General features: G+C 39.7%; 1 protein-coding gene and 1 pseudogene across 2 annotated transcripts in view; one reads left to right on the plus strand and one right to left on the minus strand.

Moving 5' to 3' along the window:
* LOC143658590 (ret finger protein-like 4A) overlaps window positions 1-26,841 on the plus strand; it is a 128,149-nt gene that overhangs the window by 79,383 nt on the left and 21,925 nt on the right. The window lies entirely within an intron of this gene.
* LOC143660035 (ret finger protein-like 4A pseudogene) lies at window positions 11,295-13,130 on the minus strand (annotated as a pseudogene). Its single transcript, XR_013163818.1, has 2 exons — window positions 12,845-13,130; window positions 11,295-11,863 (listed from the first exon to the last, which is right to left on the minus strand). The product of XR_013163818.1 is annotated as a ret finger protein-like 4A pseudogene (transcript).

A 26,841-nucleotide genomic window follows, 5' to 3' on the forward strand; every position in this document is an offset into this window, starting at 1 on the left:
TCCCAGCAGTGAGGATGGACATTCTTTTTGGCTGCACCAGTTCCCTGCAGAAGGATGTCCATGGGGAGGCTTCTCCTGCCCTCCCGCCCTGCAGTCTCTTAGTATAGCGATTAGGCCCCAGGTGGAAGCTGCCAAATGGGTTTCCAAGGTGTGGGAACTGGAGCCCTGTCTGAATGCAGTTCTCCAGGTGAGCCTGAAGATGTTGACGTTCCTAGGAAAGGAATGAGCACCACCTGACCACATGCACTCACAGACCAGGAATAAGCACTGCACAATGGGCTCTCCATGCTCTATCGGGATTAGCCGAGTTCTGGAACACGAAATTTTCATAGTTCAGTGCACTAAGGACACGTAGAGTCACCTGCTGATCTTTAATGAAAACTACTGACGTGGCTATAACTTGTCCTAGGGAAGGCGCCCTCAAATCTTAACATGTGTTAGGATTCCCTAGGGATCTTGTTAGAGCTCAGATTTTGAACAAGAGATTTCAGGAGTGTTTCTGAGATGAGATTTGACCACAATGAAAGGGTGGTCCCAAAGTACAGGAAACACACTTTGAGTAGTGAGAACATAGAACAACTGAATCTGCATCTTTCTCTGGGTCAGAGATAAGGGAACAAAATGTTTAAAACCTTCCAGGTAAGAGTCTTCTGTAGACCTGTACTTCTCTAATAAAATTAATTTCTTCAAATCTCCCAGATACAGCTAATACAGAGAGTGTTGTTAACCCCCAATGACATTATCCTATGGATTGTAAGAGGTGGGGATAAAGTGGATGTGGTACTCATCCCATGAGTTTCTGACCATGATAGCATCTCTTTTTAATTCTACAAACTCTACTCCTTTGACTTGAAAAATATTATGGTCTTTTATTTATTTGTTTATTTATTGCATGCACAGGCATCAGGAATTGAACCTGGGTCTCCGGCATGGCAGGCGAGAACTCTGCTTGCTGAGCCATCATTGCACCACCCCCAAAATATTATGTTATTATTAATTTTTAAGGTCTTTTTCAGAATGACCCAGACACATAATTCTCTCTATACCAGATCATATCTCTCCTTTTTCAAAAATGTTTCCATTAAAATAGTGACTTCACATTGCAACCATATACCCAATGCCCCAAATTGCTTGTTTTGTTTTAAATCTCCTGCCTCATTTCCTACATTGAATTGCTCATGAAATTTCAGCACTTAGATGTGCCATCTTCCAGAGCAGCCAAAAGTCTTACAATGTACATTGCGGCCCATACAACAAAGAACTGTGTATCCCAAAGATGTAACTGTCATTAAAGACAATATTGAGATACTCCAGCTCTGATCAGGCCCTTTAGAGGTGTTTGTGATTCTGGGGATGCATACTCTTCTCTGTCACGCAAATATTAAGGGGACTACGTCTATCCTTATGGCATGATTTACCAACTCCCAGGCTGAAAAAGAAGGACTAACCTTTTACTTAAATCAAGAAATGTCATAAACCTTACTCAGAAGATTTCCTCAAAAACTACCCCTGTGGAAATAATCATTACTTACACAATATTTTCTCCGTGATTGTAAATATGTATTTTCAGAAGTTCATATTTAAAATGAAATAAAAACTGTCTTGGGACCATATCAAGCTGGAAAATCACCTTTCTTTAAGAAAAAATCTTCCAAAACAATAGTTATATTAATTCCACAGTGAAAGAGAACAATAAAACGTGTCCTGTGCAATTGATCCACGCCATAACACATGTCCGTAGAGAACCATTTGCTTCATCAACCCACTTCAAGTCTTCTCCATCACTGCATAGTCCTAACAGAGTGTATTGTGCATTTCCACTCCACTGGTGGCTTCACAAATGTGTGAGGCCCGTGCACTTGCAGTGGATTGTAATTACATGACTCAAATCAAACTAAGCAATGATTCTCCTTATTCGTAGTTTGTTTCATATTTCTTTAATTTGCTTATCTCCAATTTGAAAACCTTTGAAAATGCAGAAGTATAATTTTATGTAATGGGAATTGTGAATTTTCCATCTCAGACAGGAAATCATGAATACTTTCTGTATAATCTTAGTATTTACCCTTCTCAGTGTGGAATCACAACTTAGAAGAATGTCCTTTGATTTCTTCTTTATATTATGTACAATCTACTTTGCTTTCTTCAATAATGGTATATGATTGTTTTAGATGGGTCTAGAGAATCAGAAATTCTGTACAGAATATAAAAACTGAGAGAAGACATAAAAAAGAGAGAGATGATGCAAATGATCAAAATTGGGAATGAATAGGCAACTTTGTACCAGATCTACAGATACCGAAGGATATTATGAGAACGTTATGAACATTATACCCATACATTCAAGAGCCCTAATGCCAAAAACATATGAAGGCATTCAAGAAAATTACAGACCAACATGTTTGAACATAGATGCAAAATTCCTCAAGATACTATATAGCCAACTGATTTGGCAATATATATATAAAGAGATAAGATGCACTGAACACATGGGTTCATCCTGTGAATAGAAGGCTAGTTCAACACTAGAAAATCAGGTAATGTAATTTACTGGATCAATAAACTAAAAATAACAAGTAGGATGGTAGGGGAAAAGATGGCAACTTGGTGAGGTGTGAAATTTAGTTCTTCCTCCAGAGTACCTGGTAAATAGCCAGGAGCAGTACAAGACAACTACTGGGGAAAATCAGTGACTGGACACACAGCGGGCACCAGCCTGGACCAGGTGGGCAGGCTGAGACCCAACACAGGACATTGCATACTCCAAGACAGGAGGGTGGTGCCCCTCTCCCATGGATATGGCAGGCTGGTTTCCCCAGGGGGAAGGAAAGAGTCTTTACTAGCAGCAAGGGTTTAGCTCAACCAAGCTCCAATTGTGGAATCAATGAACAAATTCTGATGACTGAAAAGAGGCCCCCAGCACAGATATACCTGGAATAAGCAATAAAGGCACTAGGAGTTTCTATCCTGACAGAGAGGACGCAGGGCTGAGTCAGACAGTACAAAATACTGGGAAAGGGCTGTGCCCCAAGGAAAGAGGGCACATAGAGCCTGGAGATACAAAGAGCCATGGACCAACTTGTGCTCTTGATTAACAAACCCAAGGAGCAGGGACCTGGCTTTGAAAAGGCTTTTTCTCTACTTCTTAATAATTCATTAGATAGAACTGGAAACCCTCTCAGGCTCCAGCACTTCCCCAGGCAAGGGCAGAATTAAGCTTGTCTGAGAGGTGAAAGGAGTTCATTCCCTAAAGGGTGTATCTTCCCCGAGAGAAAGTTGGGCCCCAGCTCAAGTGCAATCCCTCCTTCAAGGGATTAAGACCCAGGGACTGGAATACTGAAGCAATTAATGCCAATTTACAACCTCACCTCTGTCTCAGCCACACTCCCAGCAGGGAGAGTCTGCTGAAATTAAAGGCACCACATCACTTTACTCTGGTGGGAAGCGTCAGATAGACAGAGCTGCCTTCCAGTGAGGACAGGTAAAGCACAGAATCTAGAGGCTTCCTAGGGAAGTCTGACAGTCTTCTGGGTCTCAACTTCGTGGAAAACAGATGCTGGTGACTCTTTCCATCTGAGGTGTGAGCCTGCCTGGACGTGGAAAATCTGACTTGGGTTCATAACATCTGAACAGAACCTCCTAAAAACAAAAGACTCCATATAGGCAGAGCAAGAAACAGAAAAACAAGAATTGAAAAGTTCTGGTCAGTTAAACAGAACCTATGCTAGAGATCTAGAGCAAGTTGAACTGAATGTCAAAGAACCGATAGAGAACAATGCTATCCAACAAGGAAATCCTAGGTAAAAGAGTGAAAACAACTTCCAGAATACATTAATTAAGGAAATCAAATGTCTAAATGCCAGTTAAAAATAATGAGTCACACTAGGAAAATTGAAGATATGGCCCAGTCAAAGGAACAAAGCAACAACTGAAATGAGTCTTACTAATTGTAACCACAGATGTAAAAATGGCATTGTCATATCTTAGTCTTAAAGACTAATCTTAGCAAACAACAGATTTTAGGCCCTTTTAAAGATTCTGATAAGACTTGATGTCCTCCCACTACATGGAATGTCTTTGTTCTAAAGCACATAGGATCCTTCCCTGGACTCCTCTTCCTGACGGGACAGTAGACATTTGGAACCACTGCCATCGTAGACCTTCTCCTGTTGCTAAGTCCCAATACATCTGTGTCTACTTCTGTTCCTGCCGTGTTTTTTGGTCTCACAGCAGTCCCAGCCTGGGCTTGCACGAGCTCATTCTCAGTTCCCCAAACAAGCTCATGGCATGCGTATATGAAATTTATATCTATGCTTTGTAAAGAGAAAATGTTTTGATTCCAAATTGATTGTGCATATTCTATTCAAATGCACATGGGACTTTACTAAGCTTGTCCTTATATTAGACACGAAGAAAGCCTAACTTGGAAACAGGCATCATGGTCTCATTCAACAAAGACAATAAGAAAACGGGACAGAAGCATAAAAGTCATGGCTAGTTAAAAAGCACATTGAAAATGGTTTGGTTAAGTGAAAAATGACACCTTATTTGGAATAGCATGGACATAATTTTAAAAAATGTGTAATATTGATGCAAGAGGTTAATAACAGGGTGTTATATAGAAGACCCACTGCTAACAGTGCTTCATGTGAGATCTGACTTGGTTCTCTCAACAGCCCACTGAAATAGGTAGTATTGTTACTGCCTTTTCAAAGATGCGTGAGGCCATCAGCTTAGAGGCTGGGTTTGAAAAGTTTCCTAGTCCATCAGCCCAAACTTTTAACTGCCCCACTGTGCTTCCTCCCAGACCGTGCTGATCCTCATGAGGCAGGAGGAGCTTGATTTTGTCTGGAGAGACTGAGCCAGGGACTGAATCAATCAATTCTCTCTAATACCTTAATCAGTGGCTAAACAAGACGCCCTCCGTCAATTCTGTTTCTGACCCGAACTCCTTGTTTACTTACCTTTATTGAATGTGGAACTTTAATTATGATTGATGAAAATAGTGAGGAAATTTATTTCCACTTCCCCGGACACAAGTGTGTCCTGCGATAGGACAGGGCAGTCTTTGATTGGGGGAGAGACCTGGCAGCCAGCCCTGCTCCTGGAAGAGACATGAGGAATTTAGAGAGGAAGGGCTTTGTGTATTCACAGTTCAACAAATGACATCGGGATATAGAGGCCCAGGACTCCCCTTCCCATCATGACCACCAGTCCTGAGACAACGGGCTGTCCATCTGCGCTGATGACCAGTTATTCCAAAGTCACTGACGGTGAGCTCAGTATAAGGCCCAGGGCTGCGTCTGACACAGGGCGGGGTGGTAGCAGCAAGGACAAAATGCTTGGAGCAATTTTCTACTTGCTCACCTGAAAGTTTGGATAGAACATTCTGAATTAGGTGGTCCATCCAAGACTAAGCAAATGTCCATACAGGTGATTCTACTTGGTGGTCAGGGCTGAGAACCACTGATGCAGTTACAGCACAGATGTTTAAGAGCCAGATAATCTTCCCTTTGAATGGAGAGCCAGTGGCAATGCTGACTATTCCTGTCAGATTAGAGCGGGGAGAGGTGTAAGTACAGATTCCTTACCTGGCCTTCAGGATTCTCCAGCTCATGTATAGAATAGTTCTCAGGGGGGCTCCAATTCCTTGATCTTCAAAACCAGCTTCTTCAGCTTCTTCCTGGGCCTGATCTCATTTTTGGCACTTGGGGTACAATGAGCCTCCCCCTGGAGTTCTTTCTCAATGACAGCAATGCAGTGATGGCAGCAAATGTATCTGCATTTCAAGCACATGGGTTTCTCAAGTTGGCCTAGACAGATAGGAATGTTGCTTCTTGAAATTTTTCACCATGGCTATAGAGAAAACAGGATAATCAAAACAGACTTTGTATCTGGGCTTCCTTATTGAGATTTTCTTTTTTTCCTTTGAGTTTGCTATATGTTCCTATTTCTTTAAGCCTTGCAATTGTTTGTTGTAATCTGACATTTGACTATTTCAATGTGTTAACTCTGAAAATCAGATTCTTCCCCTTCCCCAGAATATCCTGGGTATTTTCCCTTCTTATTGTTGATGGCTAAAATAGTCTACTTGTTTACTGAAATTTTTGTTCCTTATGCTTGTTTTCAGTTAGGGTTATGACTGAGATTTCTTTTAATTCCAGGAGATGACAAAAACAGCAAAACAAACCAAAATCAGAATTTTTAAAAGAGAGAGAAAGAAAAGATCTTTCCCAGTTTCTGTAGATTGATTCTGTGCTGGTGCTTTCCTTTAATGCATAGCCAGTTTACCAGTGAGCCTAATGAACAGCTCACTGGGAATGCCTAAGGTCCTCTCAGGTATTTTCTGTGTATGCCTCTTGTCCTTCCTAGGCATGAACTTTTGGCTTTTTCAATTCTCCCATTTATGCAAATATTGGGAATGCACCCAGTAGTCCCCAGATTTCTATTTTATGTCCCACAACCTATAATCCTATGCCCTAGGTAGCTTTGGTTTGATTGCTTTCTTATGATGTTTGTGGCTTTGCCAGCTGCTTTTTCATACAGAGTAAATTCTTGGACTGGCCAGACAAGTACCAGTACTCTGGATTAGTCTTTCATGCTGCCATCTTTTTGATTGGTACAGACATACATGAACTCCATTATGTGCATAAGGGTTTCTCTATCACAATGGAACCTATAACCATGTACCCATCTGGAAGTCCAGGCTGGTGCTACACTGAACCAGGGTGGGGTAGAGGATGGACCAATAAAAGTGTCAAGAGGTTTTTCTATCCTTTTTAAGTTGTCCATTTATTTATTTGGCATTTTCCCAATCTCTGAAACCCTTTAACTGTTTTTCAGAGGTCTGAGAAACTTGGCTCTGCCAACTTCCAGTGCAAGTGTTTCAATGTTACTGTAGTGGGACGGAAACTGGGAGTTTCTCATTCTGCTATATTGCTCTGATCAGTTCTTATTATTACCTTGTAGTGGTTTCTCATCTCCTCAATGAATATTGACAATACTCAGGGATTAATCCTAGGATGTGTTCCTATAATCATTCCCAAGGAGATCTCAAATGTCATCTATAACATGATGATTTAAAATATTTTGCCTCCAGTCTGAAGCCTTTCTCTTGAAGTTTACATAGCTATATCCAATTGCATAGTTGAACTCTCCAGTTAAATATATATAGTATCAATAACTTAGCTTGCCCAAACTTAGCTACTAATATGCAGACCCTTCCCAAGCTTGCATCTTGCACATTACTACTCATTGAATAACACCTCTAATTTTTAAATTATTTTAGCAAAAACTTGCATCATCTTTGGCTAACAAGGATTCAAGTCATACTCACATATCCTGCACCAGTATTTCTTTTGTCTCTACTTTCAAAATACAGAGAGAATTATTATTTCTGATCAAAGCCACTCTTGTGACTCTATAGAGAGAATTTCCCAAGACTACCATAATTATAGAAATGAAGAGAGGAGGGGAAATTTTAGTAAAAGTTTTTATGGACTCTGTGGAATTACCACCTTAAATATTTGAAATGTATTAATAAAGATCCTATTTCCTATCTGGAGGACCGAATAACACAGACAACAGCTTTATTAGTATTTCTATACATTATCATTATTGTTTATTGATGACCAAATTGAAAGCTAGTTTAGTAACTTGTCCATTTTACCAATAAAAGTTGCCCTAAGACTAAAACACAGAGATGACTTGTTCCAAAATTCTCAGTGTTTTCCAGTTCAGCACTCAAATGAAAATTAAAACCACAAAATTCAAATAATGTGCTTTTTTGATACATAGAAGTAAAGTGTAAAGAATAAAGTGATGCCTTGGCTACAAAAAAAAAAAGAAAAAAAAAAAAAAACACTTTGTGAGTTGAAAGCATATTACTTTCTATACTTTTCTTGTCCTTTACATGCAAAGCATTGTGCACTTGTCTGTCAACTGGGAATAGGACCCATGACCCAAACCTTCCGAAATTTGAAACGCTAATTGTAATGTGAAACAAAGGCTAATGGTTGGCCTTGAGGTGAGTTGGGGGAAGGGTGCAGACACTGTGGACCCTACACCCACGCCTGTGGGGAAACAAGAATGGGAAAGGAAACAAGATGTGGAAGAAGGCAAGGGGTGCTCTCCATTTGCTACTCCTAGGGCAGTGGTTCTCCACTTGTGGATATTTTGCCCTCAGGGGGCATTTGGCCATGTCTGGAGACATTGGTTTTTCACACTCGAGAAGGTCAGGAGTTAGAAGCCAGGGACACTGCTAAATATCCAACAACGCATAGAAAGCCCTCCAAGAAAATTGTGATCCAGCCAAAAATGCCAATAATGCTAAGGTTGAAAAACACTGACTTGGAGTTACAAAGGCTGTCATTTGATCTAGAACAACATAAAAATACATCACTTTTTCAGCCTGGGGAATTGGGATCTTGATGGTGGAAATAATTCATCTGAGTTATAAGGAAACACTTCAAAGGAACATCTGAGCCAACACAAGCAGGTTTAGCATAGCCTGGAAGGAAGAAATGTGTGGATTTGTGCATGGAGACTTCAGAAAACATCTGTCTCTATCACCACTTAAAAATTGAACTCAGAGGTTTTTTAAGAACTTTGATCACTGTGCTAATAGGTAGGTTTCCTCAAGTTCCATCAGGAATCAAGAGATTAAAATGATCAGATGACCTATACAGGCTTGGAAAACTTGAGCATGATGTTCTTTTCTTACATAAAGAAAATGAAATTGAGTGCAATTGGATTTGAAATTCAAAGAAATGTGCTTTATTAATAAATTGAATTACTTACAAAAATCTCTGATGAGCCATGGAACTCATTCACGCTTTTGATGGTTTAGAAAACAAAGGAGTGTGACAAATGGGAAGTGACTCTTTTTTTTCTGGCATGGGCAGGCTCGGGGAACTGAACCCAGGTCTCCAGCATGACAGGCTGAGAAATCTACCACTGAGCCACCATTGCACCACCTGGGAAGTAATTTTTTAAGCAATGAATGTTTACAGAAGAGATCGGTATGAAACCACACCTATTTCACTCTGAGTGGTGGCCAGGGGGGAGTGGGTGAATTGTCCTGCCCTCCAAGGTGACCGCGTATTGGCCAGTGTGGCCTGAGCTCTGGGCCCTCTGTGGTTCCGTTCACCTGAGGCTGAAGCTGTGGGGTGCAGGGAAGGAGTTTCCCACATGTCTTCAGGGGGGCCTCATGTTTACTTTCACACCAGAAACCACGAGTGTCTCCTGTTGGAAGGGCTTCTGTGACTGCCCTGCAGCAGAAACCAGCTTGCGCTGGATGTGTTTCCTGGACTCTCTCAAGCAGGGGCCAGGTGATCTGGCTGCACTTAGAGAAGGCTCAGCCCAGGACACAAAGCTCAGGGGGGGAAACTGCCTTCCCTGCAATATCTCAAAAGTCAGAGAAACCTGAAACCAGGCTTGATCACTTCTAGAGAAGCAGAGGAAGTGCTTTCTAGGCAGAGGCAGCCAAAGCGACAAGGGAATTGCAGTCAGCTACGTGGGGAAGGTTTTGTTCCTCGGGGAAGACACAACCCACCACGAACTCATTTTTGGAGAATAGAGGCTGGTGCGAGCACATGGCCAGATGAGGGTCACTCCTGGGAGGCTGGAAGTGAATAAGAGACATCCAAGGATTGGTTGGTGCCAAGGAGCACCCTCCACGCACCTCGGGACCAGGCAGGGCTGGGAGCTCAGTGCAAGTACTTGGGAGAACAGAGGGTTCGCTTACCTAGTGCAACACACACACTGATTTCCACTGTTCACACCCCATCACCTGTTGGAATTTGTGTGTGTCATGTCTTCCTGGCCTCTCGAGTGGGAAGGGAGGAGACACAGCACCAGACAACTGCTAAGCTATTTGTAGTAGAACACATTCCTTGTTTATATGCCTTCCCAATTTTATTATGAAATTATTAACCATCAATGTCCTTCTTTAAAATGTTTTCGAGCAACTCTTCAAACATTTTTATTGTGATAACATTTATATAACACTAAATGTTCCATTTTAGCGATTTTTAGGTTCAGAGACACTGATTCCATTCAGTAGTGTTTCTACTGTCACCACCATCTATTACCAAAACTGTCTCTTTACCCAAGCAGAAACTGTACCCAATAAGCACCCCATTCCCTTCCTGCCAGCCCCTGGTAACATCTCATCTACTTTCTGACTCTATGGATTTATTACTTCTTCACATTTCATAAGAGTGGGGTCTCACAATGTTTGTCCTTTTTCGTCTGGCTTATTTCGGTCAGCATTATGATTTCAAGGTCCAACCACATCTTAGCGTGCATCAAGATCTGTTCCTTTTTATATAATTTTCCATTGAATGTATTGGCCACATTTCATTCATCCATTCATCTATTGACAGGCATTCAGTGGTTCCCACCTTTTGGCTTTTGTGAATGATGCTGCTGTGTACGTTGAGCCAAAGTAATCTGAGCTCCTCTTTTCAGTTGTTTTTTGTTGTATACCTAGAAGTGGAATTGATGTGTCGTGTTGTAATTCTCAGCTCAACTTTTGAGGAAGAGCTAAGCTGTTTTCCACAGGTTCTGTACCATCTTACAAGCCCATCAATGCCCTTCAAATGAACTCTTCTCTGTGATTGATCAGCAGAAATATTAGTTGGCGCTCTACTTGTCCATACCTATTCAGCTGAGAAAATCACAGCAGGTGGTAGTCAAGAAGAGGAGAGCATTGAGTGTGGATAGAATGACTGACCATGTCAAATGTTATCATAGGTAAAGGTTAATGTCTATGATGCATGAAGTACTGTTAACCTACATAAGAGGCCCAGTGAAACATTAGGGCCATTTTCCGAAGTGCAGTGATAATAAAAACTTCTTTCCGACTTCAGAAATTATCCATGCATTTATCCTTTCCTAGGTTGGACACATAAAATTTGGTCTCTATTTTGCTAGAGGTTTGATTGGGCAAACAAATGGATTTTTATTTAGTTCATGGATTCAGTAAAACATGTGCTGTTTAAATAAATAAAAATTTTAAATGGTGGGAATTGGCTTGAAAGTTCAAAAAAGATCAAAGAAGGGAAATCTTAAGTGTCAAAGGAGTCTTTTGCACAAATATTTAATAGCCAACATGTAATTTATTTTAAAAATCTGTTGATTATTTAAACTCATAGTAATGGTTTAAAAGGATCTCTTTTTTTTCTCCTTTTACTTTTCATGATACGCAAATAACACAGGAATCTCTTTAATCTTAAGAACATTTATTTCCATGTATATTCATATTTTGAACAATTTTGTTTGCCTTCTCTAGGTTATACTGGAGGAATTGCAATGCCTGAATGTTTCACAAGACAGATAGACAAGGAGTCTTGAGTACACATCTCTGATTTTGACCTTGTAGGGGCAAAGAATGGACGTAGAGTCTCAGAAGCAGAAATTTCAGTGAACGTGAATATATGGGATCCAGCACTCACATTGTAAAAGGAAATGTTCCCCATCTCCACATCCAGGAAAATCCCCATGCGGGGGCATTTGGGTTTCACGCAGAGGACAGTCTCAGGAATAGTGCTGGCAGAGAAGCAGATCTCACTTCTTAAATTCACAGTCCAGAATCCAAGTTCTGAAGACGGTTGGACCCTCTCTTTCCGGTTAACAGAGTCTTTGCAAACACCCAGAGCCCATTCTTTGCTGGCTGCCACGTCCACCTCCCAGTAATGGCGGCCGGAGGTGAACCGAGAGGAGCCCAGGACACACAAGGCATGGGTGAATCTCTCAGCACGCTTTTGCTGTTTCTGTTTGATATGCCCACTTTGAACGCTCCTCAGGTCATCAGAAACTATGAGAAATTCATTGGCTGTGTCAACATCCATGGTCACATCCACTGGGGGAGAGAATATAAGGAATTTATCAACTGGACAGAGCAACTGCTGTGACCTTCACTTGTATGAGAAGGAACCCATATCTGTTTCTTTCTGTTTGCTTTATAGAACTTTTCCAAGGAAATCTTTCCCAACTCCCTGACTAGGTCAGCTGATCCACATTTGATTTGTAGCAGTACATTCATCTCATTCATAATATTTGTTTTTATTTTTCCTTTAAGTTGTGCTCTTTTTTAAAAAAGCACATCTCCTTTCTTCTACAGGTTCACTATATGTGGTCAGTGAAGGCACCTACATTCTTTTCATTTTATTATCTATTCTAGTACAGGACCCTTAACAAGGTGGATTATTAGTAATTAGTCTGAATACATATGATGAAGTGATATGATATGTGTGGTAGTAAATTTTTAAAATATATAACATTTTTTGTCTATGTATCTAATTCTTCCTTCCCAAATTAACCATTTAGCCACACTTGTGCATTACAGACTTGTTTTAACTTGTATCTAAGCAAATGAAAGGATTTTGTCGAGTCATGTGATATGAGAGAAAAATCTTGAAGGAAATTAAGAAAAGAAAGAGAGGTACCTTCCCCTGTCTAAAATACTGTTCTCAGACCTGGGCATGGGAAGGAAAAACTCTGGCTGTGGCAGACAATGAGACCCACACCTGATCACAGGTAGAGCCCAGAGCAAGTGGAGAGACACTGGGTAGGTGGGGTTGTGGGGGCCAGTGTCCCCCCGAATGATGGGAGGAAGCCACTCACTGCTCATGACCCACTCTGCCAGGTGCCTCCTGAGACCCAGGACAGAAGGCAGTCATCCGTCATTAGAGCAGATCACAGTGTGACAGTCCTCAGTGTTTAGGAGAAGCACAGATGTGCGCATGTCAGAATTTGGGTAACTCCCCCCTGGATGGGCAGTCAATGTCATTTATCCCTGAGATCTTAGTGGGGAAGGGAGCAGGCAGGGCAGTTTCCTTACCTTGCAACTTCAGCATCCTTGGATTCATGCAAAGAGTTCCCCTCATTTGGGGCTCCAGATCCTTCACCTTGGAAACCAGCCCCCCAAGGTTCCAACTGAACTTGATCTCATTCTCTGGAGAGATCTCCTGGCACTCAGGGCACAATAGGATTCCCTCGTGCGGGTTTCTTGGCAGCAAGTTGATGCATCGGAAACAGCACTTGTATCCACATTTTAAGACTTTGGGTTTCTCAAGATAGGACAGGCAGATAACACATCTGCTCACCCTTAGAAATTGTTCAGCCATGCCCACGGTCTGGAGGAAAATATCATACAGGTGAAACAAATGTTATTGTTTCCTGAGAGCCTTTCACCCTGCACATGCAAATAGCTCAAGTGCCTTAGTTAGATGCCATTCCTGGTGCTAAGCAAGGAGCAACCAGCTATAAAGGGCGCTTGGTCTAACTCAGGGAACATTTGAAATGCACGTTGGAACGACAGATTGGAATGGTTACTTGGCTTTGAGCTGAAGTGGAATCAGGTCCACACTAATTAGGGCCTCAGCTCCCCTCAACGGCTTTTCTAAGAGCAGCTCAGTGACATTTAAAGATCAAGGCAGATCCTCAATACAAGTGCTGTCCAATGGAAATTAAAAAGGCACACGTGTAATTTCAGATTTTGTAATAGCTTCATAAAAAAAGTTTTCAAAGTTGAAATTAGTTTTAATGTTTTGATCCAATATATCCCAACTACTATCATTTCTCCATGTGGCACTAGCCACATTGCACATTCTCAGTAGGCACATGAGGCTGGAGCCTGCCATGTTAGAAAGCACAGATGTAGAACATTTCCATCATAGATTTTCTGGAAACCTCTCTTCTGAAGAAGTTGGCAAACTGTGGACAAGTGGCCAAATCTAGCATGCTGCCTTTTTACGAATGCCGTGTCACTGGCGCACAGCTGCAGCCACTCAATTTTGTACAGGCTATGGCTGATTTTAAGTAATATAACTGTAGCATTTGTGATCCAAAAAGCTGAAAACAATTTATATTTGGTCCTTTACAGAGAAAGTTTACTGACCCTTATTCGAGAGTATCCCAGGACAATACCTTGATTTGAAAATAATGAATAATTCATCACCTCTGTTGGTTATTTAAAATCAAATCCATGTCCACTCCTCCTAACAGGGAGAGCCACCTTGTGAAAAACTTGTATACATATTGCTTGGCGAAATTCAACCAGTAATGATTTAATTAGTGATGACAAAATTTTCCTCATCTAGCTGTCTCACACCTTCCCTTTATACAACTCGAGGAAATTTAAGACATTATTTGATTTTTACCTTACGTTTCCCAGTGGTGGAGTCTCCTCTGATCTCTGAAGCTACACAGGTTTGTCAGTTCTGGTGCGAAATGCACAAATGTCTGGGCTTTTATTGGAGAGTGAATCCCTCCCTCCTTGTTCACACCCTGCCACTCTTCTTTAATCCAATATTCTTTTTATTTCATTCTAGAAGCAAATGAAATTTCCCAACCAGACTCATTATATTAGACCACACCTATTAAGTCTAAGGGAAATAGTTGGAAATTGTATCTCGTGCACAATTAAGAAAATATGCAGTTATAGGCCTGTTTGCTGACCAAATGGAAAATATGTCTCCTCATATTTCGATAAAGAAAATTAATAAAGCTTCCTCAGAAGTATTCCCTAAAGCCCCTTCTACTGTCAAAATCATGTCTTCATATATATTTTTCCACGTTATTGTAGAGATTTGTTTCCAGAGATTTCTTAAACAAACTAGAAACTATTCTGAAATGAACTGTAAACTATAAAAGACTTTCTTTAAAATTAATTCTTGCCAGAAATAGTAACAAAAATGAAAGATATTTAAATTTCTAATGAACGATGCTTATCTTGTAGCAAAGCCTAAAACTAGTAGTATGTACCATTATTATTTCATAAATTGCTTCAGAGATTATTTTCACCATTTGTAAATAAGAAATACATTATGGAAATATGGTGTCGCTTATGACCCTAACACAGTGCATAATTTGATTTCTTTTCTTCTTTTTTTTTTGCTTTATAATACTTTAAGAAAACCCATATCTGTAATAGACTAGAATAATATACATCAAAGAAAAATGTGAACTGGTTTTTGTTTCTGCTTGATGGCATTTACTTGTTTCATATTCTCTTTATTTATTCCAGGTATGGGATTTTTTGCAAGTGCACACATATAATTTATATGAAGAAAACGAGCCATTAAAAGAAATTTACAGCTAGGTCTTTGTTCTCATAGAGTTTAGGTTCTCATTCAAAACCTACTGAATATCATCCAACATCATATTAACTGCAGTTTGTGACATCCATGAATTTTTTCACAGCCCTTCCTTTTCCTCACGTCAATTGTGATTTTTACATCTGAGAAGAATCACAAATAATTTGCAAAAGCTCTGACATTTCTTCTTTCCCATGTTTTGCCACAAATCAGAGAAACGTCCTGTGCACTTATGAATGATCTGAAAAGGAATCTTTCCTTTAGTCCATCTGTGGTATAGGTTTTGTTTCATGTGTCCCGGACGTGATCAGGGATTGTCCTGGGAAACGGAAATATCAGGAAAAACCATACCAGTGATCAGATTAACTTTAAAATCGAATTTAGTCATTTAACCCTAAGTGATCCAATTTAAATGATTGGACTAAAGTTCAAATGATTAAATTCAGTTTTACTTCCTCAATGTAGTGATGTGTGAGATACTCCTTAGATTTCACGCCCCAAATCAAGGGCACAGTTCAAGTGTTCAAGTGTGATTGGCTCATTAAGGCCAATTTGGAGAACACGAAACTCTACAGTGGCAAATTCTATTAGAAGTGTTTAAAATGTCTAAGAAAACGGATGGAGGCTGTGGTGGTTACATTCAGGTGTCAGCTTGGCCAGGTGAAGGCACCTAGTTCTGTTGCTGTGGACATGAGCCAATGGTACATGAACTTCATCTGTTGCTGATTACATCTGCAGTCGGCTAGGAGGCATGCGTGCTGCAATGCGTGACGTTTGACTTAATTTGCTGGTGCCTAAATGAGAGAACGCAACATAGCACAGCCAAAGCAGCTCAGCATACCTCATCTCAGCACTCGCAGCTCAGCCCAGACCTTTGGAGATGCAGAAAGGAATCACCCCAGGGAAAGCTGTAGGAACCCAGAGGCTTGGAAAGAAGGCCAGCAGAGACCATCCTGTGCCTTCCCATGCAAGAAAGAACCTCACCAAATAGAAAGAAACCTCACGAAAGAAAGAACTAACGAAATAAATCCCCGTTTGCTAAAAGCCAATCCATCTCTGCTGTGTTGCATTCTGGTAGCTAGCAAACTAGAACAGAGACATTATGTGTTTTGTGGACCAAAGGAAAGGTTTCTTGCTATAGGGAGGAAAAGTTGAAGGAAGCCATGTGTTTAGTGGAGTTTTGCCAAGTAAACCAGGCTTAAAATTTTCCAGGCAGAAGGAAAAGCTGAACACTTATCTATGAATTTACACTGCTGAAACTTAAAATATTCTCTCGAGAAGCAGGTAAGACGTCCTTAGGTACCAAGAAATTTAAAGGTTCCTGCGATTGAACAGTCATGGGACCAGGTGAGTCCAGGTTCTCTGGTGGGCTTTTCAGAACATAGGAAGCCTGACTCAGAGATTTGGAGGTGATTCCTCTGTAGACATCAATGTAGCACCAACTTGGTGGTTGATATGAGATGCCCAGATGCAGGTTTTACTGTTACTCCGTTAATCAAATGCTGTTAAAGTGTCTGCAATTGTCACACTGTCTGTGTGCGTGCTTCTTATACTTGGAGAATAGAGACCAAAATAAGGGAGACAACATTTTACAGGACTGAAATTCTTCAAATTTCACTGGAGGTTCAGCAGTCTTTTGCTCCCCCCCTCACTGTCTCTCTCTGTGTGTATTTGTGTCAACAAACACACAAATACAATAATTTTAATGACAAAAGTAATCTGCTTCTTCACCTTTTCTCCCGATTCTGCATTCCCCTTACCAAAACACTGAATCACGGGGAGTCATCAAACCCCATAAGAAATATTTAAAGAGGAAAAATCTATTCAAAATATATAAAGAAATGAAAAACAATCATGTAATACATAATAAGTTTTGAGGTAGGAGTAATAGCAGAATTACACTCAAAGTATATAAATTTTGCAAACAAAGCTGTAAAGATCCCAATTAATACATACAGGATAGAGAGGTATGACAGGGGTATCATAATGAAAAGATGCAACGATGATGCACATGGAGTAGCTGACTCTCCCCGAATGTTCTTTCCAATGCTGAGTGATGTCAGCACACTGGGTCATCCTCAGGTCATCAGACACAATGAGGTGGTGTTTGCTGTGTCCACATCTAAGCTCAGAGCCACGGGCACAAGTAGCTCAGCCAATGGGCAACTAGGTTCAGACCTCCATGAGCAAGTCAGTGAAACTACACATGGGGGTCACCACTCCAAAAGTTTGAGGACACTGCAAAATGAGTCATAAAATCATTTAAAATAGGTAAATATTAAGATGAGAATTTAATATATATATATATATGGAGAGAGAGAACGATATTGTAGCTCCAAATTATTTGGGCACAATTTTAGTTATTGGACTTTCAGTTGCCTTGATGAGGTGAGTTTTTGCTTTGCATTTGAAATACAATATTATACAGAAAAAAACAGTAGTGAGGGACAATTTAATCTCATCACCTCAAAGTTATCTGTCCCTTATGCTCACCCTTCCCCCACAGCTCCCAATTTTTCATTCTCGTTTCTAAAACCTCTGATCACTGATGAATCACCTAAAACCAAGAAAAATACTTTTTGATGAAACCAATTATAATTTGTTTTAAGAAAGTAAATGTGTGCCAATTTTTATAACACTTGAGGTAAAGTAAATGGTAATTTTTTTAAATATCAGTTCTTTTTTCTTCTATGACTAAATACAAATTCAGGACCTACCTGACATCACGCAATATATCAGAGTAGGCAACTTAATGGTGAATTTTACCAAATAGAGAAGAATGAACACCAGTCTTTCAAGGGCTTCTGCAAAAGAACTGAAGATGAGGTACTCCTTCCTCACTCAGTCTGTGAGAACAGCAGTGCTCAGATACCAAAGTCAGACCAAGACAGCAAGAGAGAGGGAGAGGGAGAGAGAAAGGGGGGAGGAAAGGAAAAAGAGAAAAAGGAAAAAGAAATGACAACTAAAGTGTAAAGAAAGAAATGAGACTATGTCTTTTCACAGATGACATGATCCCATATATAGAAAACCCAAGAGAATCCATAATATGCTACCAGAGCTAATAAACCAATTTAGCAAGATGGTGCCAATACCAGGCCTATGCACCAGCAATGAACAATCTTAAAATGAAATTAATGAAACAATTATATTTGCTATAGCATCTAAAAGAAGAAAATGTCTAGGAATTCATTTCACTAAGGAGATAAAAGTTGTAAACACTGAGGATTATAAAATGCACCTGAAAAAATTGAAAGGTGACCTGAATAAATGACAAGGCATCCCTTGTTCAGACATGGGAAGAATTAATATTGCTAAAATGTCATTTCTACCCACAGCAATATGTTGATTTCACATACTCCCTGTCAAAATACCAGCAACCTTTTTTCACGGAAATGGGAAAGCTGTCAACAAATGCACATGGTATCACAAGAGGCTCCAAATAACCTGAACAATCATGAAAAAGAACAAAGTTGGAGTACTCAGTCTTCCTGAAGTCAAAATTTATGACAGACCTACAGTACTCAAAATAATGTGCTACTCTCATAAGGATGGACATTGAGATCAATGGAATAAATATGAGACTAAAAGGAAAGTTCATATCTATGGCCAGTTTGCATGTCAATAGGAATGCAAAGTCCTTTCAATGAAGAAAAACAGTCACTTCAACAAGTTGTAAAAGGAAAACTTGTCAGCAACATGCAGGAGAATGAAGTTGGATCCCTATATGATGACTTACACAAAATTAATTCAAAATGTATCAAAGACCTAAATATAAGAGCTAATACCATAAGATTTGTAAAGATAACAAAGCGCCAAATTTTCATGACCTTAGATTTGGCAGTAGGTTTTTGATATGACACCAAAAGTATAAGCAACAAAATAAAAAACAGATAAATTCGATTTCGTTAAAACTATGAAATTTTATGCTTTATAGAACATTATCAAGACAGTGAAAATCTTGAAAACACTTTCTATATAATGGGAGAAAACAGTTCCAAATCATATAACTGATAAAGGTAAAATATCCAAATTATATAAAGAACTGCTACGACTCAACAAACAAAAGTCAAACAACCCAACTGAAGAAGGGGCCAATGGCTTGAACATTAATCCAAAGAAGACATATGAGTAGCCAGTAAGAAAGTGAAAAATACACAACATAATTAGTCATTCAAGATATGCAAATCAAAACCACAATGAGATACTATTTCAATGCACTAGGATGGGCCTTATTATAAATAATACAAAATATGAAAAAATAGTTGTTTATGAGAATGCAGAGAAATTGGAAACTTATGCTTGTTTTGTGGAATGTGAAATGTTGCGGGCAATGTGGAAAACAGTTTGTTAGTTCATCAAAGTTGAACATAGAATTACCCAATGACGCAGCAATTCCACTTCTCTGTGTGTACCCAAAGGAATGGAAAGCAAGAGCTCAGATATGTGTACAACAATGATTATAACCTCATTATTTGCAATAGCCCAAGGGTGGAAACATCTCAAGTAGCCTCAGCAGATGGATAGATAAACACAATCTAGTCTACCCATACAACAGAATATTATTCAGCCATAAAAAGAATGATGTTCTAACACATACTATAGCATGAACTTGAAGCCATTGTGTTGAGTGAAATTACCCAAACATATAAGGATGAATATGGTATGATTCTGCTAATATAGAGTACCTAAAATAAGCAAATTCATAAAGAGAGAAAGAAGACTTATAGGGTTTCAGAGTCTGTGGGAGGGCAGGAGAATGGGGAGTTATCAATTAACAGCTACTAGTTTCTGTTGGGGAGATGAAGAGTTTTGGGAACAGGTGGTGGTGATAGTAGTACAACATTGTACAAGCAATTAATTCCACTGAATTGTATACTTAAAAATGGCTAAAATGGCAACAGTTATATTTTATATGCACATTTAAAAAAAAAACAGTCTGGACTGGCTGGTTGTTGAGAAACAGTCTCCGATTTTATTTATCAAACATCTAAAGCTGAATAATGACAACTGTGGAGGAAAAAACCTTTTGAGTAATGAATGTGGCCCTGTGAATGTGTCTTTAAGAAAGACTTCTGGAAAAGTTAAATTGATTTCCTAGATCTAAGGACAAGGAAGATTTATTTGTGAGCAAAAAGTATTTAAAACTACTGCCATCCTTTTACTCATAATTAGTAATGATATCAAATATTTTGCTTAAAAATTACTGTCCTAATTCTAAATGTTCTCATCAACAGAACTAGCAGTTAGATGCTCTCTACAATGATAGAATGGTAATATTTTGTCTATATTAAGAAAACAATATTCTCAGGATAAAATGTTCTCTTTTGTTTTTCCTAAATCATGAGTAAAATACTCATTTCTGCCAAATTAGATCAAAATGTGATTGAATTAAAGAGGAGGGAGTGGCAGGATGTGAAGGAGGTGGGAGGAGGGGCGTCTATATGAAGCCCCTGGTGTGTGGACGTCACTCCAGAACGAGATGTCAGGGGAAGGAGCTCTGGGCAGAGGAGACCCTAGTGGAAGAGAGGTGAGTCCATACTTGTCATTTTCATTTTAACTTATCATATTTCGACAAATAGAAGACATGATAGACCCAGTTTTAATACTTGAGAAAAATTTTAACTCAGCATATATTGTCTGAGTCCAACTCAATGCCACACCTTCTGTGCCCTTAGGGATGCTTGAGCAGTAGACAGAACCTAGATTACCAGCATCCAGGCTGAAGAGATGACATAGTCTTTTATCCCTAGTCAAGTCAGAGCTTGGCCAACTCTACAGGATGGAGATCTCAGTTCTCCATTGACTTCTTCACCCTCCCAGTGGCATCCATGGGCCTTTGCCAGTCAGGCTGGACCATCTGGGGACATGGATGGACTCTGCATCTAGAAAGCAATACGCAAGAGAAGCATAATAAGGCTTACTTATAATTATATATTTTAGTAGCTACATTAAAGACATTAAAAACAGGTCACATTAACTTTAATAAGCAAAATATTAATATTTCAACATGGAATAAAAATGTTACAGTCCATAATGAAAGAGCTTGCATTCTCATCCTCATTCTTTCTTCAATGAGTGTGTGTTTTGTACTCACAGCAGACCTCAGTTCAGACATGCCCCATTTCAGATGCTCAACAGACATATACGTGTGGTGGCAAATATTGGACAGCCCAGGTATAGGCTTCTCAACACCTAAACTTGTGTTTCCTATTTTAGTCTAATTTACATTTTTTAAGTTTTGTTCACCACCTAAACCTAAACCTGAGTGAGGAATGATGGTGTTCATGAGGACTAACGTTTCCAATCTCAGAAGTTCAGACTTTGCATTTGTATTTATGTATTATCTTCATTACCTCGTACTAGGGACTGCATGTAGAAGATATACAATTACTCTTGGCACGTAACACACACAAAGTATATTATCATTTAAGTCTTGGAAACCCCATTATCATGCACATTTCCCACCCCCACCCCCAGATACTGGTCATGGTTGTATACTTTAAAGAAGCAAGTACATGTCTTGTCTGTCTGGCTTATCTTGAAAATCCGATGCACCTAAAATGTGGATATGTCAGCTGCCTGCACTGCATCAACTCCCCAGAGAAGGAGTCTGATGGGGAGGGTGTATTGTGTTCCTTCTCCTCCATGTTCTCACAGAAAAATGACATTGGGCCCAGTGGCAGCTGGGGAGGCTAGTTTCCAGGGTCAAGGGCCCAGAACCCCACCTGACAGCTGCTCTACAGATGATCTCAAGGATGCTGGAGCTCCAAGGTAAGGAATCTGCACCACCTGTCCCCAACCCACAAAGAGCCACTGAACAAAGAAATGTTCAAAAGGATCTCTATTAGGAATAGACATGAGCTGAATTCTGGCACCTCAAATTTCATTCTCCCCAAGCAACAGTTGTTCTTACCTCTGACTACAAATTAGAGCCACCTGTAGATATTGAGGTAAATATAATACTTAGGTCATGTGTAGGTGTGTGTTTTCCAATATGGTAGTCCACTTATGGTTATTGAGCACTTCAAATGGGGTTAATGTGAGATGAAGTAATTCTGATCATTTTGGGTAAATGGGTTATTAAAATATTTCAAAAACTATTTTAACATTTCTTATTTTTGAATGTATCTAAAGAAATGTCAAAATTCTATACATGGCTCACATTATGTTTCTATTCAACAGCGAAAGCCAGGCTCATGGTTTCTCAATTTGAAGCTGCATTAAATGACCTGGGTATCTCTTTATGGGTGGATCATGTGCCCCTTGTCTGCCCTGAGAATCTAGATTTCTGCCAGAGCTCAGCTGCTGCCGAGGATACTGGGTCCCAGAGCTAACTTATCTACCCCTCCTAGGCTCTCTCAGGAAACTGCCAGGTTTAAAAGACGAGGTGATTCTCATCCACAGTGAGCGAGAGCATTCACTGTGCTGAGTGCATCTATCCCCACTCTCAGGCTTCCTTACAAAATGCGGTAAAGTGCTACATGCCTGTCAGTCCTGTAACCACTTGCTGAAGAGTGCTTTGAAAACTATCACTTTTTTATTTCTTTGCTTTGTATATATGTTATACTTATACAATAAAACAAGTTAAAGGGAAAAAAAAGTGGTTATATGGCAGGTCCCATAGTTTGTCATCGGCTACCATATGATCATCTCCCATTTTTCCTTCTAGCTGCTCCAGAATATAGAAGGCTAGAGGGCTCTAAATACTTTTTTATCATCAAAATTAACTTTTTTTCCTTCTTTCTTTGTAAAAAATAACATATATGTGGAAAAACCTATAAATTTCAAACCACAACACCACAATTAGTTGCATAAAATATTTCAAACTTTGACTTTCGGAGAAGATGGCGGCTTAGTAAGACACGCGGGTCTTAGTTCCTCTTCCAGAACAGCTACTAAAGAAATAGAAACGGTACAGAACAGCTCCCGGAGCCACGACAGAGACCAAAAAGACAGCATACCCCATTCTGGAATGGCTGAACTGGCTGAGAGAATCCGCTACGGTGAGATCACCGAGGGGCGTGCGCTTCCCCAGGCTGGGGCGGCTGGCGGACAGAGTCCCTCCCTCCCTCCTTCCCGGGCCGGCTGGGAGAATTGAACAGGTGGTCCCCTCAAGCCGTGGCGGCCGGCGCCCCCCCCATGCGCGGATTCCCGGGCCGGTTGGGAGAATTGGATCGGCACTCCCCCAAGCTGCGGTGGCTGCTGCCCCCCCACTCATGGCCTCCCAGGCCGGCTGGGAGATTTGGACCGGCACTCCCCGAAGCCGCGGCGGTCGGCGCCCCCACCCCCACGCACGGCCTCCCGGGCCAGCTGGGAGATTTGGATCGGCACTCCCCCAAGCCGCTTCGGCTGGTGACTCTCCCCCACAGTGAGAGTTTTCCAAAGTTAAAGGAGCCACAGCATCTCTTACTGGTGGGACCCGCAGACAGACGAGCGCCATGAGCGCCATATACTGGGCAGGATAAGAAAAACAGAGCCCAGGGCTTTCACAGAAAAATCTTTCAACCTGCTGGGTCCCACACCCAGGGAAATCTGATTAAATGCCCAGACACCAGCAGAAAATAACAGATCAAACTAGGAAAATTGAAGATATGGCCCAGTCAAAGGAACAAACCAATAGTTCAAATGACATACAGGAGCTGAGACAACTAATTCTGAATATACGAACAGAAATGGAAAACCTCTTCAAAAACCAAATCAATAGATTGAGGGAGGACATGAAGAAGACATGAGCTGAACAAAAAGAAGAAATAGAAAGTCTGAAAAAAAAAATCACAGAACTTATGGGATTGAAGGACAAAGTAGAAAAGATGGAAAAAACAATGGATACCTACAATGGTAAATTTAAAGAGACAGAAGCTAGAATTAGTGAACTGGAGGATGGAACATCTGAATTCCAAAAAGAAACAGAAACTATAGGGAAAAGAATGGAAAAATTTGAGCAGGGGATCAGGGAACTGAATGATAATATGAAATGCACAAATATACATGCTGTGGATGTCCCAGAAGGAGAAGAGAAGGGAAAAGGAGGAGAAAAAATAATGGAAGAAATTATCACTGAAAATTTCCCAACTCTTATGAAAGACCTAAAATTACAGATCCAAGAAGTGCAGTGTACCCCAAAGAGGATAGACCCAAATAGGCGTTCTCCAAGACACTTACTAGTTAGAATGTCAGAGGTCAAAGAGAAAGAGAGGATCTTGAAAGCAGCAAGAGAAAAACAATCCATCACATACAAGGGAAACCCAATAAGACTATGTGTAGATTTCTCAGCAGAAACCATGGAAGCTAGAAGACAGTGGGATGATATATTTAAATTACTAAAAGAGAAAAACTGCCAACCAAGACTTCTATATCCAGCAAAATTGTCCTTCAAAAATGAGGGAGAAATTAAAACATTCTCAGACAAAAAGTCACTGAGAGAATTTGTGACCAAGAGACCAGCTCTGCAAGAAATACTAAAGGGAGAACTAGAGTCAGATATGAAAAGACAGAAGAGAGAGGTATGGAGAAGAATGTAGAAAGAAGGAAAATCAGATATGATATATATAATACAAAAGGCAAAATGGTAGAGGAAAATATTATCCAAACAGTAATAACACTAAGTGTTAATGGACTGAATTCCCCAATCAAAAGACATAGACTGGCAGAATGGATTAAAAAACAGGATCCTTCTATATGCTGTCTACAGGAAACACATCTTAGACCCAAAGATAAACATAGGTTGAAAGTGAAAAGTTGGGAAAAGATACTTCATGCAAATAACAACCAGAAAAGAGCAGGAGTAGCTATACTAATATCCAACAAATTAGACTTCAAATGTAAAACAGTTAAAAGAGACAAAGAAGGATACTATCTACTAATAAAAGGAACAATTAAACAAGAAGACATGACAATCATAAATATTTATGCACCGAGCCAGAATGCCCCAAAATACGTGAGGAATACACTGCAAACACTGAAAAGGGAAATAGACACATATACCATAATAGTTGGATACTTCAATTCACCACTCTCATCAATGGACAGAACATCTAGACAGAGGATCAATAAAGAAATAGAGAATTTGAATATTACAATAAATGAGCTAGACTTAACAGACATTTATAGGACATTACATCCCACAACAGCAGGATACACCTTTTTCTCAAGTGCCCATGGATCATTCTCAAAGATAGACCATATACTGGGTCACAAAGCAAGTCTTAACAAATTTAAAAAGATTGAAATCATACACAACACTTTCTCGGATCATAAAGAAATGAAGTTGGAAATCAATAATAGGCGGAGTGCCAGAAAATTCACAAATACGTGGAGGCTCAACAACACACTCTTAAACAACGAATGGGTCAAGGAAGAAATTGCAAGAGAAATTAGTAAATATCTCGAGGTGAATGAAAATGAAAACACAATATATCAAAACCTATGGGATGCAGCAAAGGCAGTGCTAAGAGGGAAATTTATTGCCCTAAATGCCTATATCAGAAAAGAAGAAAAGGCAAAAATTCAGGAATTAACTGTCCACTTGGAAGAACTGGAGAAAGAACAGCAAGCTAACCCCAAAGCAAGCAAAAGGAAAGAAATAACAAAGATTAGAGCAGAAATAAATGAAATTGAGAACATGAAAACAATAAAGGAAATCAATAAGACCAGAAGTTGGTTCTATGAGAAAATCAATAAGATTGATGGGCCCTTAGCAAGATTGACAAAAAGAAGAAGAGAGAGGATGCAAATAAATAAGATCAGAAATGGAAGAGGAGACATAACCACTGACTTCACAGAAATAAAGGAGGTAATAACAGGATACTATGAACAACTTTACACTAATAAATAAAACACTTTAGATGAAATGGATGGGTTCCTGGAAAGGCATGAACAACCAACTTTGACTCAAGAAGAAATAAATGACCTCAACAAACCAATCACAAGTAAAGAAATTGAATCAGTCATTCAAAAGCTTCCTAAAAAGAAAAGTCCAGGACCAGACGGCTTCACATGTGAATTCTACCAAACATTCCAGAAAGAATTAGTACCAACTCTCCTCAAACTCTTCAAAAAAATCGAAGTGGAGGGAAAGCTACCTAATTCATTCTCTGAAGCCAACATCACCCTCATACCAAAACCAGGCAAAGATATTACAAAAAAAGAAAACTACAGACCAATCTCTCTAATGAATATAGATGCAAAAATCCTCAACAAAATTCTAGCAAATCGAATCCAACAACACATTAAAAGAATTATACATCATGACCAAGTAGGATTCGTCTCAGGTATGCAAGGATGGTTCAACATAAGAAAATCAATTAATGTAATACACCATATCAACAAATCAAAGCAGAAAAATCACATGATCATCTCAATTGATGCAGAGAAGGCATTTGACAAGATTCAACATCCTTTCCTATTGAAAACACTTCAAAAGATAGGAATACAAAGGAACCTCCTTAAAATGATAGAGGGAATATATGAAAAACCCACAGCTAATATCATCCTCAATGGGGAAAAATTGAAAACTTTCCCCCTAAGATCAGGAACAACACAAGGATGTCCATTATCACCACTATTATTCAACATCGTGTTGGAGGTTCTAGACAGAGCAATTAGACAAGAAAAAGAAATACAAGGCATCAAAATTGGAAAGGAAGAAGTAAAACTATCACTGTTTGAAGACAATATGATACTATATGTCGAAAACCCGGAAAAATCCACAACAAAACTACTAGAGCTAATAAAGGAGTAC

Source organism: Tamandua tetradactyla, chromosome 16, assembly GCF_023851605.1.
Source record: "Tamandua tetradactyla isolate mTamTet1 chromosome 16, mTamTet1.pri, whole genome shotgun sequence".
In the NCBI taxonomy this organism is placed as follows: Eukaryota; Metazoa; Chordata; class Mammalia; order Pilosa; family Myrmecophagidae; genus Tamandua; species Tamandua tetradactyla.